This window comes from Mauremys mutica, chromosome 2 (genome assembly GCF_020497125.1).
Source record: "Mauremys mutica isolate MM-2020 ecotype Southern chromosome 2, ASM2049712v1, whole genome shotgun sequence".
Classification (NCBI taxonomy): domain Eukaryota; kingdom Metazoa; phylum Chordata; order Testudines; family Geoemydidae; genus Mauremys; species Mauremys mutica.
In genome coordinates this window covers 258,011,585-258,024,593 of record NC_059073.1, presented here as the reverse complement: position 1 = coordinate 258,024,593, position 13,009 = coordinate 258,011,585, and the positions used below count along the sequence as shown (strand labels likewise).

Here is a 13,009-nt window from a genome sequence, read left to right as displayed (position 1 = left end):
TGGAGGTCACAGAAGTCACGGAATCCGTGACTTCCAAAGACCTCCATGACTTCAGCCAGCACCAGGGTCCCCTGCCGTCTGCGGAGGCAGGGAGTTGTGGTGTACCCCCCCCCACACACACACACAGCTCCTGGCCGCCATGGGTGGTAGGCAGACCCCCGCAGCTCCCGGTCACCGCAGACAGCAGACAATTTATGAGTTTACCCTGTATAAACTTTATACAGAGTAAAATGGATTGATTTGGGGTTTGGATCCCATTGGGAACTGGGTGTCTGGGTGCTGGAGATAGGTGACTTGCTGAGCAGTTTTTGGTTAAAGTCTGCAGCTTTGAGAGTGTGGACCAGACCTGGGTCTGTGTTGCAGCAGTCTGGCTCAACAAGGCAAGGTTCTGGAGTCCCAAGCTATCAGTGAAAAACGGGCTCAGAGGTAATTCTAGCACGTCAGGTGACCGTCCTAAGGGGGTCTCTGTGACAGAACCCATCACAGTAATAATGTATTTCACATTTAGGTCCAACATGCAATTTTTCTATGTGCGAGTGCCAAAACCCCAACATTCTTGGGTACCATTTCCACATGAAATTAAAGGGCATGCTTGATGGAAGAAATGATGCTGGTATAAGTATTCAGATTCATTTTTCCAAGACCACAATGAAGGACATGCTGGAAATTCTTGTTCCTATAATCCCATAGTTGTGTATCCCTGGTATTATTGATGTTAAAACTTTAAAAATGGGTAAAAAAAATCTCTGTTATAATTGCTAACTCTAGCTAAAAACCAGTGTTGATGGCATGTGCCTGTAAGATTCTGCTTGATCAGAATAAACCCATAACTGAGCAAGTATCTGCAAGAGCAATATGGAACTCAGAACAGTTCAAAAGGAAATGAGGACTTACAATAAATTATTTCAACATAGTATAGTCCACTGTATGTCTTTGTATTGATCAGATATTACTTTATAAGTATAGTGCCACCCTCTCAGATCAGTGGTTCTCAACCTTTCCAGACTACTGCAGTCCTTTCAGGGGTCTGATTTATCTTGCGCATTCCAAGTTTCACCTCACTTAAAAACTACTTGCGTACAAAATCAGACATAAAAAGGCAAAAGTGTCACAGCCACACTATTACTGAAAAATTGCTTATGTTCTCATTCTTACCATACAGTTATAAAATAAATGGATTGGAAAATAAATATTTCACTTACATTTCAGTGTATAGTATATAGAGCAGTATAAACAAGACATTGTCTGTATGAAATTTTAATTTATGCTGACTTTGCTAGTGGTTTTTATGTAGCCTGTTGTAAAACTAGGCAAATATCTAGATGAGTTGATGTGCCCCCTAGAAGACCTCTGCATACCCCCAGGGGTACGCGTACCACCTGGTTGAGAATCACAGTTTTAGATCAATGGGTGTTAATGAAAGAGAAAAAAAAAGTATGTGCATATTCTTGTAATTTAAAAAATGAAAATGCTTGAAAAAATTGTGAATGGTCATACTGGATAAAATCTCTGTCATCCATTTAGTTCAGTATTCTGTCTCTGATAGTGGCCAGTACCAGATGCTTGAGAGGAAAGTGCAATAAGCTGCAGTGTGGAGAGGAGGCATAGTTTGCTCCTCAGGGAAATCACCTCACTCCTAATAATTACAGAGTAACTTAAACCTGGACTCATGAGAATTTGTATCCCTTCCAAAACACCTTCACATCCTCAAGTTTTTACTTTTATAATTCTGGAAATTCTTGTTAAGTCTTATAAATATCCCATTCCTCTTTGAACCCTGATATGTTTTTAGTCCCAACAATCTCTTGTGGCAATGAGTTCCACAGTCTAATTATGTGTTGCATGAAAAAGATTTTTTTTGTCAGAATTTAAAAAATAAATTAATTAATCATATCTTGACAGAGTCCATAATTAAAATATAAAAGTATGTCCATATATAATGTGGTACGTTTTCTCACTAATAAACTACTCTAACAATCTTAATTGTTCCTTTATGGTTCTGAAGAAAGTTTCATAATCAAAAATCATTTTCACTTCACATGCACAACCTTTTCTTTATTACCAACTAGCTGTGTTAAAACTGGAAACAGGTGACTTTCCCATGGTCCTCAAGCTACACATTGACTTTAGCAAAATTCTTCATTTGCAGAATACATTTTTATAGCAGTATCTTTTTGTTCCATGGAAAGACCGGAGAGAAACATCACTTTATGACCCTAAGGGTAGTGACACAAAGGTTAATCAGAAAACTCAAAAACCTCATTAGAGCCTACTAATCAACATAAGACTTGGGGGCAAACATATGAATTACCAGAGGCTGTATTTCCTGCCACCCTGCGTAACTATGCAAACACAGCAATGGATATTATTGAAGAGAAATGCCCTGTTGTTGGCCAGATGTGGGAATAGGAAAAGAGCCTGCTAAGTAACTTACACTAGATGACAAAGGTCTCTACTTGGAAATGTAGAGCAATGAATAACAAAGCTAGCCACATACAGAGAGAAAATAGTGACGAGCTATTAGTGCCATTAGCATGGAAAATTAATACAACTAAAAATAAAAGACACTGTGTTGAGGGGGATTAGAAGCTCCCAAACCCCGGGACAGCTTTGGGAAGGATTGAGTCTCCTGGCAGAATTCCTCCCAGAGCTCCACAGGGAGTGTGCGCCCTGCTGTTCAGCCAGCTAGATCTGCTAGTTGGCATTGGGGAGCAGAAGGAAGAAAGGCTCCTTGTGCTTAGCTCCCCCCTGCCTATGCACAGGACAGGTCACAGTTCATCCCACAGTTCAGGTAGGTTTAGAATGAAAATATCAAAAACCTGAGCAAAGGAATAAAAAACCTGTTGGCCTGTAAACCATAAGTTAAAGGAAATTTCACAGTCAACTGACACTGAGCAACTTATTATGATACCTTCTATTATTAAAGACCTGAAGCCCTCCAGAAGTATTCAGAGAGCATTAATAAATAAATAAATATCAGAGTTAACATATACGGGAATCACATGTGACAGATGTTGACTTCTCTAAGAGCTGTACATGATGAATTATGCTAACAACACTTTAAACAGTTTTACCTCCTAGTCATAAATTAAGTAACCTTGTTGAAATGGAAGTTGATGACAATGACACATTAAATCCCCAAACCAATCATTTCATTCCCATTTCTCTGTTCAGCCAAACACAAATTCTCATCAAGACTACTCAGAAGCAGCAACTAATTTTAGTCTAACAGATGAAACTGAAAGAAGGTCTATATCTATGCAGTGTCTTTAACAGACAACTTTGAAACCAGGGTGGATTTGATTTAAATCAATTTGATTTAAATCAGGATTTAAATCACTAGTCAGGAAGACTCGATTTAATCATGGATTTTTACACAGAAATGCATTCTTGTTGATTGTTATAACCTTAATACAGTCTCTTCACAACTCAGAGATAGATGTAGGTTTCATTTTTAGAAGGTACACACTATACATTTTTAAAGTGATTTATTTTGAAAAAAAATCAGATTAATTTTACAGCTATGTCAGACAATGAATGATTGTTTGGTTATTTCATTTATCAAAAGGAATTGAAGCAGATATTTATGAAGTCATTGGGAGGTGAACTATCTCCAGTTCTTTAGGTTAATCATTAATATTTGGAGGATTTTCTTGCCATGCTGTATTAGGAGGAGAACATCACCGGATAGATAAATTGTTTTATTTAACTAAAACAACAATGTTATGTATTCTGGATTTTTTTCTTCAACAGCAAACACAGAATATTTTAACAAAACAAGCATATGAACTTTTGAAGTTAAACATTCAAGTTTTTTAAAATCAGGTTTGTTTTTGTTAAAATTGTTTTTAACTAAAATAGTTAGATGAAATTAAAAAAAAATAAATAAATAAATCGACTACATCAGCCAGGTCAACATGAAAAACTTAAAATATTGGCTTCTCCAACTAACTCGGTCATCTTCACCTTCATTTTCCTGTTTGTTCATAATCTGGAAAAGAAAAAACAAACTTTCCTGCTTTTTCAGGTCCCAAATGATTTCTCAATTTGGAATGAATTAGTCCAAAGGAAGAAAATATTCTTTCTACACTGGCAGAAGAAGCTACTGCTGTTAACAGTGATATTATCACTTCAACAGTCTCTGAATTCAAGTGCTTAAGTGACTTCCCCCAGTTCACTGGTGTGACTTTCTTTAAAACATCATCAGCAAACATATATTTCTTGAATGGTTCTTATTCCCAAACTAGGTCTCTTTTACGGCCTGGTGCCATTACAGGTTTTCCCTTCTAGTTGGAGAATGGTATGGTAGATCTCAAATCAACGAAGGCTACAGTCAGAAAGACCTCAAGACTTCTGGAATATGCTGCTCAAACAGTTTCACTTTTGTTTCTACTGCCTGTCCCTCCCTTCTCACATTTATCTCCAGACTTCTTCTCCTTGTCCAGATCTATTCCGCCCCCAACAATCTTCTATTCATTGAACTTTTTGAAATTTTGTACTTTTAGAGAGACATAAGGGATTGACTCTGGTGTATACAAATTTGCAGCGGGACAATAGGACTGAGGTCTGTTATTTCTCACATCTATATATTATTTATTTATTTGAAAACATTTTTGCTGTTAACAAGCATGTTACCTCTGGAGAGACAAATCCACAGTTTGGGAACTGCAAAACTAAGCATCTTTGATGGTGTCTTCTAGACTGCGCACTGAGTCCCATTGGGTAGATAGAAAGAGTAATCTAAATAATTTATACAGAAGCCCCTGGAGCCCCATAAGATTGGGTCCCTAATCCATGAACTATTGGAACTCATTTACAAAACTTTTCTTAAACATTACATGAATATATCATCTCATACTATAGAATTAGAATTTATAATCCCTATTCCATGATGAGATATCTTTGAGCTATAATGTATCTTAATTAGAAGCTATCTTTAGACAGGTTTTTTCCTCAAAAAAACATTTTATCAAAAAAATCTGATTTAAATAAAAAAATCTGATTTTTTTATTTAAAAAAAAAATCATTGATTTTTATCCTCCCTGGTTGAAGCAGTGATTTTCCCATGGTGAAACAGGTGAAAAGCTGTTTGGCAGACAGGGAATCCACAAAATTTCACCATCATGAGGATTTAATGTGCCATTGGCCCCAACTTATCTTTTAACAAGGTTATTTAATTAATGACTGGGATATAAAACAGTTTCTAGTGTTGTTATTAACATAATTAATCATATCCTGTTCAGGGCTGCCCAGAGGATTCAGGGGGCCTGGGGCAAAGCAATTTCGGGGGCCCCTTCCATAAAAAACAATTGCAATACTATATTCTCATGGGGGCCCTTGTGGGGCCCGGACAAATTGCTCCACTTGCTCCCCCCCATGGGCGGCCCTGGGAAAAAATAAACCTTCCACATCTCGGCACAAACCCAGTTTTGAGAAAACTTCTTTACAAGGTATCACTGGTTCTCAGAATCAGCTAGTGCTAAAAGGCACTAAAGCTCATTAAAAGGATTGGACAAATATTTTCCATCAAAACTTTTTTTGGATCAAAAACTAGGGGATTTTAAAAAGCAGAAAAAAATCACTGACAATATCTGCTTTCTTTCAACATTTGTTGTGGTTTTTTTAATTGAAAAGCTGAAATTAGTCTGCCAAAACCTGAACATGGTTTGGGGTTTCAGAAGTGTGTGGCCAAATATTTGCTGCTTGCTGTGTTTGATTGTTTAAAGAAACAATAAAAAATTCTGTTTAAAAAAATCCAAAACTTTTGAACTACCTCAGCTTGTGACCAAACGCCTGAGCCCATCCAGTCAGAGATTTTTCCAGGTTTCTGATACTCTGCTGGCTTCCTTGACTCATATCTGTCTCCATAACTTTGGGTTCATTTAGGTTAGAACATAACAGCCATACTGGGTCAAACCAAAGGTCCATCCAGCCCAGTATCCTGTCTACCGACAATGGCCAATGCTGAGTGCCCCAGAGGGAGTGAACCTAACACGTAATGATCAAGTGATCTCTCTCCTGCCATCCATCTCCACCCTCTGACAAACAGAGGCTAGGGACACATTCCTTACCCATCCTGGCTAATAGCCATTAGTGGACTTAACTTCCATGCATTTATCTGTTTCCTAGAAACTGGCTCCATGGGGTCCCTCACAAACTGGAGACAGTTACTGTGGGTTTGTCTTTAGTATAGCTTACGTACATACTCCACGAACTGAGCATTTGAGCTTGTTCCAGAATCTAGGATGAGTCTATGTTGTGAAAACTGACATGCTCAAAATAGCACATGCATGTGAATGGACACAGGGTGCTAAAATTAAATTAACCCAGGGGTTCTCAAACTGGGGGTCGGGACCCCTCAGGGGGTCACAAGGTTATTACTGGGGGTCGCGAGCTGTCAGCCTCCACCTCAAACCCCGTTTTGCCTCCAGCATTTATAATAGTGTAAAATATGTAAAAAAGTGTTTTTAATTTATAAGGGGGGGTTGCACTCAGAGGTTTGCTATAAGAAGGGGATTCACCTCTCTGGAGCCTCGGGGAATGCAGGGGATGGGGGTCTCCCTTGGTAGGGTCGGGAAGGAGGTAGGTGGTGTAGGATATTGTTCTTCTCATGTGATCCCTCCCCCAGTGGCTAATTTTAAATGAAGCTACCCTCCCCTGACATGAATCTCCCTATGGCGCTGAAATTAAATGTAGACTATAATTTGACATTTGAGAAGTGAAAGGGATGGTAGCCCTAATGGAAAAGCTCACAGCTTGGCTCTTCTGCAAGCCTCAAACTGCTGAATGAGCTTTAGGGTAGTGAAGGCTGTGCCTCCCAAACAGCCTGGCCCTGGCCCTGCCCCCTAGCCGACCCCCACCCATTTCCTGCCCCCCGACTGCCTGCCCCGCTCAGAATCCCCAACGCATCCTGCTCCTTGCCCTCTCGCTGTCCCCCAGAGACCCACCACCACCACCCTGGGACCCCACCCCTGCTCCCAAACTCAAACTCCCCAAACTCAACTTCCCAAATTTCCTATTTGTATCCTATTTGTCCCCTGACTGCCCCAACCCCTACCCACCCCCCTGCTGTGTCCTGACAGACCCCCAGAACGCCCACGATCCAACCCCCACCCATTCCCTGCCCCCTGACTGCCCCCCCAACCTCTGCCCCCTCCCTGTCCCCGGGAATCCCTGCCCCTTTTCCAACCCCCCCGGCCCCTCATCCCCGGCTCCCCCTCTCCCGGAGCCTCAGCACATCGTATCCAGCAGCAGTGCAGCGTGGCTTCGGCGGGGCCTGAGCTCCTCCCTGCTCAGAGCCACGTGGTAAGGGGGCGGGGCTACGAGCTACAGCAGGGCCTAAGCTCCCAGCCCTGCCCCCTTACCACGCGGCTCTGAGTGGGCAGGAGCTCAGGCCCCGCCGGAGCCACGCTGCACTGCTGTTCAGGGACACTCCTGGATGCGCTGAGGCTCCGGGAGAGGGGCGGAGGCGGGGCCGGAGCCTCACCCGTTCTCTTGGGGGCCCCTGCGGAGCCCAGGGCCTGGGGCAAATTGCCCCACTTGCCCCCGCCCCCCTGGGCGGCCCTGGTCCTGTTCTTTGGGAAGTGGACATGCTTATGTTAAATTGGTCATTCTTTTGATCTCAGGATAACGTGGGGAGGTCTTCTAGTTCTCTAATAACAGAAAGTACCATAGCAGAGTGTTGAATACTGAGTAGTGTTAGCCCAACAGCATCAAAACACATGAGTCCTGTCCACACTACAGCTTTCAATGCTGATGACAGTAGTACAGCTACATAATTTGCAAGTGTAGTCAAAGCCCACAGTTAGGACCAACTCTTCCTTTTCCTGCTAAAAATGCTAATTTTGAATCTCAGAAATCTCTTACAATTGCAGAAGGATGAAGTAACATGATGTCATATAGTCACTTTCATCTTTACCAAAATGATGTTTTAAAAACTAATATTGACTAAAGTTTATTGGTTCGCAATAAGAGCAAAGACAGGAAAATTGCTATACACGGTGGTAACAAAGCTAGAATTAATAATGCACTAATACCAGTGACCTTGGTAGCAGCTTTGTTAAAGACATGTTTAGCTTAACTGACAAGATATTCCTCATGTATATTTGGTACAATATGTTGTTTTAAAAAACAAGGTATCAAAATTGGAGTAAATGAAAAGAGAAGCAAAATGATCATTCAATGGTCCATTATCTCGAGAATACCCCTATGAAAAGTACAGTAAAACAAAGCAAGCCTGCATCAAATATCTGGGTACTTTCCTTTCAAATTGCCTTTCCTAACAAGTGTAAAAAGCATCACTTTCCTAGAAATAACTATTGGTGATGGATGAACCTCAAAGATTTGAATACTTACCCAAACTCAACTTCCCAAATTTCCTATTTGTATCTGATTACTTATCCACATTTTCTTTGGCTCCCACTGCTTGACCAATAGCCCTCACTGCACAACACTAAAGTAGTGTTTGACAAAATTTTGCAGTTTGGTGAAACTGAAAATCTTTGTAGAGTCTGGCATAGTTCCCCCCACCCCCACTCCATTGGCTATTTCCACAACTTCATCAAACATTCATTTTCAAAAGTAATTAGTTTTAAAGGATTCTCCTTGTGCCTCAGCAACCCAGAGCTCCCTCCTGAAGTCTTTACTCAGGCAAAACTCCCACAGAAGTCATTAGGAGTTTTGTCTGAGAAACTTCCTCCACTTGTGGCCACCAAAGATCCTGATTTCAGTGGAACCGATACAGCCATTGTACAGCCACATGTATAGGAGTGGAAAGGATTTAGAGAGGCTCCATGAAAGGAGATTTGATGGCAAGGGAGGCAGCAGCTGTAACCACATAAGAAGAGTTGCAGGGGGGAGAGAAGGAATTGAATGGAAATGCACAAGTTCTAGGGCACTACTGAGAGGGACACTTACAGGATAGTAAAATGTCAGGGCTATGGAGAACATATCTCCCCCAACTCCACAACAGAGGTTACACAAGGAGGTAAGGATGGAATCTGTGGACCCAGAGGGTCAGTGACCTTTGAGAAGGAAGAATGTAGCAGTCACGGGGCGACTGCCATCTTCCAGCTGCAGCAGGTGCTGGGGGAGTGTAGAGGGAGATTATTTCCATCCGAGGCTCTAACCAGGGGGTTTGGTACTGGGTTGAGCATTTACTTGGGTTTGGTACTGGGTTGAGGATCTGCCTGTGAGCAAACACTACAGCAATGAGCACCTGATATCTGGCACTTAGATGTAAATACAAGGCCAAGTGGAATGGAAAACAAAGGAGAAATCCCTGCAGATATTCAATAGGTTCAGAATAATGGAGGCCAGCTCCCTGTCAGAGTTTGGTGCTAAGAAAGAGAAAATCTTGATAATGAAGATCATCACACAAGTCTGTATTCTTTTTGTTGTGCCTCATTGTAACCAATCCTTAAAGACGCAGAAGAAAAACTAACACCAACCTTTATTCAATATTGCCACTTGTTCACACCAGCCGACACTAGAGCAATTTGCCTCAAGGAACACCAGCTACAATATTTTAACCCTGAGATTGAAAGTGCTGCCAATTAGCACTGCTTTGAAACAACAACTATTACCCCAGTGGCTGCTTGTTCTAGTGCCTTCCTCCCTCTTTACAATTTTGTTAATTTAAAGACCATGTTAGTATTCAACTTTCCAGCAACAATGATCGGAGCTCAATGAAATACTAAGTGAAAAATCTTGTTCAACAAACTCAATGACAGCAACTATAAAGGAAACAGAAAAAACTATAAAACAACTATGCTGAAAATAGATTAAGACCAATGCAAACCCTTAAGAACAAGGAAATACCCAGTTCTGGGACACACAGCACATTTCCAATGGCAGTTAAAGAGTTCTGTCTCTTTTCAAGGAGCCTTCTGCCACAGAGGCAGAACCCCTCCTCTAAGGAGAGATTCATCTCCCACACATTGATTATAACCTTAGGAAGTATTCAAAGTTGACACATGTACATAGGTTAAGTGTGCAATGTGTTATGTGTTCCCAGAGGAAGCATGAGATCACAGTTACATTAAACTGCAAGGCAGATTACTGTGCAGAACTATTCACAGGATTGGGCCATAAGCACACACAGAGTAAGTATATGGTAAAGGGAAAAATTCCCCATACTCTGAGACTATACAGTGAATCAAAACCTGAACCTGAACACACAGCCCTTTCTACGAGCTCAACCAGCACTCATTACAATTATGTTGCATCTGGAGGAAGACTAAGTATGTCTCATCCAACTGAGCCTTCATCTGCATAATGGAAATGGGGAAGTCAGCAGCTACTGACTTGGGAAACTGGTACTCTTGGTAACAAGCAAGTACCACACTGTTGTGACAGTCTGTACCCCTAGGTTCACCCTTTTTACAAGACTATGATAAATTTTATACAAAGTATGTGTTGTGAGGTTGTGACAGGTTACCCGGGGTTCAAACTGGAACTGGGGTACTGCTGAGTCCTCTTTCTTACCAACCTGAGCTCCCTCTCACACTGTGATGCTTTGACAAGTTGCAAACCTCTCCAGGTCCTGCATTTACACAGACATCCACAGGCAAGGACACTCCCAGCAGAGTTACATGAATGCTTCTCCTAGCCACTCATGAACCAACAACAGAGAGGCTCCAGACAATTCCCCACAGCTCCTCAGCCTGGGACCCCAAAGCTGTACCATCATGCCCTGGTCAGAAGCCTGGCCAGTGTAAATTTATTACCCAGTCCGCCCCTCCCTCAATGTGGAGAGGACATGCACCAGCTCTTGCTCCTGAGCAGGTTACCCATGCAGTTCAAGATAGTTACCTAGGAAATAAAAGTAAAATCACAATCTGAGTTCTATAAACTAGACAGGATTTGAATCAAGCAGTTTCTTAGCCTGATGGTAGCCTAATATGCAAGATGAGATTCTTCCTTCTAGCCTGGGACCACTTTCCCTGCTCAAAGTCTTTGTTCTCTAGACATGTTTCCAGGTGTTGAGTGGTGAGGGGAGTGAGGACAAATGATGTCAAATCCCCTCCTTTACAGGTTCCTACAGCTTGCTGGAAAGATCTTTTGCTATGTTGTGTGTCAAGCAGTCTCCATTGTCTACATGCTCTCTCTGAGAGGTCTCCATTGTATACAGTTTTTGGGGTAGTGCTTGTGAGTGTGTAGTCCCCTTAACGGGCCTGAGTTTTTCCAACTTCATAACATATTTCAGGAACCTACACATAACAAAACTTTGGAATCATTCAAAAGGGGATAGAGAATATATTATTGCCCTTATATAAATGCATGGTACGCCCACATCTCGAATACTGTGTACAGATGTGGTCTCCTCACCTCAAAAAAGATATTCTAGCACTAGAAAAGGCTCAGAAAAGGGCAACTAAAATGATTAGGGGTTTAGAGAGGGTCCCATACGAGGAAAGATTAAAGAGGCTAGGACTCTTCAGCTTGGAAAAGAGAAGACTAAGGGGGGACATGATAGAGGTATATAAAATCATGAGTGATGTTGAGAAAGTGGATAAGGAAAAGTTATTTACTTATTCCCATAATACAAGAACTAGGGGTCACCAAATGAAATTAATAGGCAGCAGGTTTAAAACAAATAAAAGGAAGTTCTTCTTCACGCAGCGCACAGTCAACTTGTGGAACTCCTTACCTGAGGAGGTTGTGAAGGCTAGGACTATAACAATGTTTAAAAGGGGACTGGATAAATTCATGGTGGCTAAGTCCATAAATGGCTATTAGCCAGGATGGGTAAGACTGGTGTCCCTAGCCTCTGTTCGTCAGAGGATGGAGATGGATGGCAGGAGAGAGATCACTTGATCATTGCCTGTTAGATTCACTCCCTCTGGGGCACCTGGCATTGGCCACTGTCGGTAGACAGATACTTGGCTAGATGGACCTTTGGTCTGACCCGGTATGGCCTTTCTTATGTTTTCTTATGTTTTTCTTATGTTTATGTTGTAACTTCACATACGATGATAGTACGTACAATTCAACAGGATATTAATGTTCAACAGATTAAGACTTATTAAAATGATACCTTACAAGGCATTCTTTGTACAAAACATATCAATCATATAACCATTTTAAATATGGGAGTGCCAGGGTGCTGCTTTGGGGTACAGAGTGTCACAGAGGTATCATCTGAAAACTCATAATCTGCTGAACATTATTGTCTGGTAAAATATGCATGGTGACATTGTATGTAAAGTTATAACATTCTACTGTATACGATATGTTCCAAGTCTGGGGCAACAACCAATTCCCCAGAGACAAGGGGCTAGCCAACACCTCAGCCAGGTGTCAATAAAATAAAATGTACTATCACTTGGTTAAGTGGCCATTCTTTGGCAGGAAGAAGGATGTGAGTGAGAAATTTATATATTGGCAAAAAAACAACAACAACAAAACAGCTGGAGGTTCCCATCCCCATCTCCTGAATCCCTCATGGAGATGATCATCAAAGGGAAAAGACAACTATAAAAAATGGGAAGAGATGACCCAAATCATCTCTCCCTTCTTCTCTACTCACAGCATCAACACTTGAAAGGCAAAGGAAGCATCATTGGACTGGGGAGGGATCCTGTCTGAAAGATTCAGCCAGTAACACTGCTTGAACATGTGGTGAGAGAGATCTTTTTGCTTTAAATTCACTTAGCTTGTTAAGATATTAATTTGTGTTTTACCTTTTATTTTTTTGTAACCAATTCAGACTTTTATGCTTCATTACTTGTAATCACTTAAAATCTATCTTTCTTTAGTTAATAGAATTGTTTTATAGTTTTATCTAAACCAGTGTGTTTGGACTGACATGTTTGGGAACCTCCATTTGAGATCACAGGATCCATGCATATCATTTTCTATTATTGAAATGAAGGACTTTCTATGAACTTGTATTGTCCACAAGGAAAGGGCTGAGCAGTACATGACACAAATTTCTGAAGGAGAGTCTGGGACTGGAAGTTGGCTGGTGTCACCCTGTGATATAATTCAGGAGTGACTGGCAAAGCTC

General features: G+C 41.3%; 1 protein-coding gene across 5 annotated transcripts in view; it reads right to left on the bottom strand.

The window, feature by feature from the left end:
- The window catches only part of PLXDC2 (plexin domain containing 2), a 392,323-nt gene that overhangs the window by 159,990 nt on the left and 219,324 nt on the right, over positions 1 to 13,009 (bottom strand). The window lies entirely within an intron of this gene.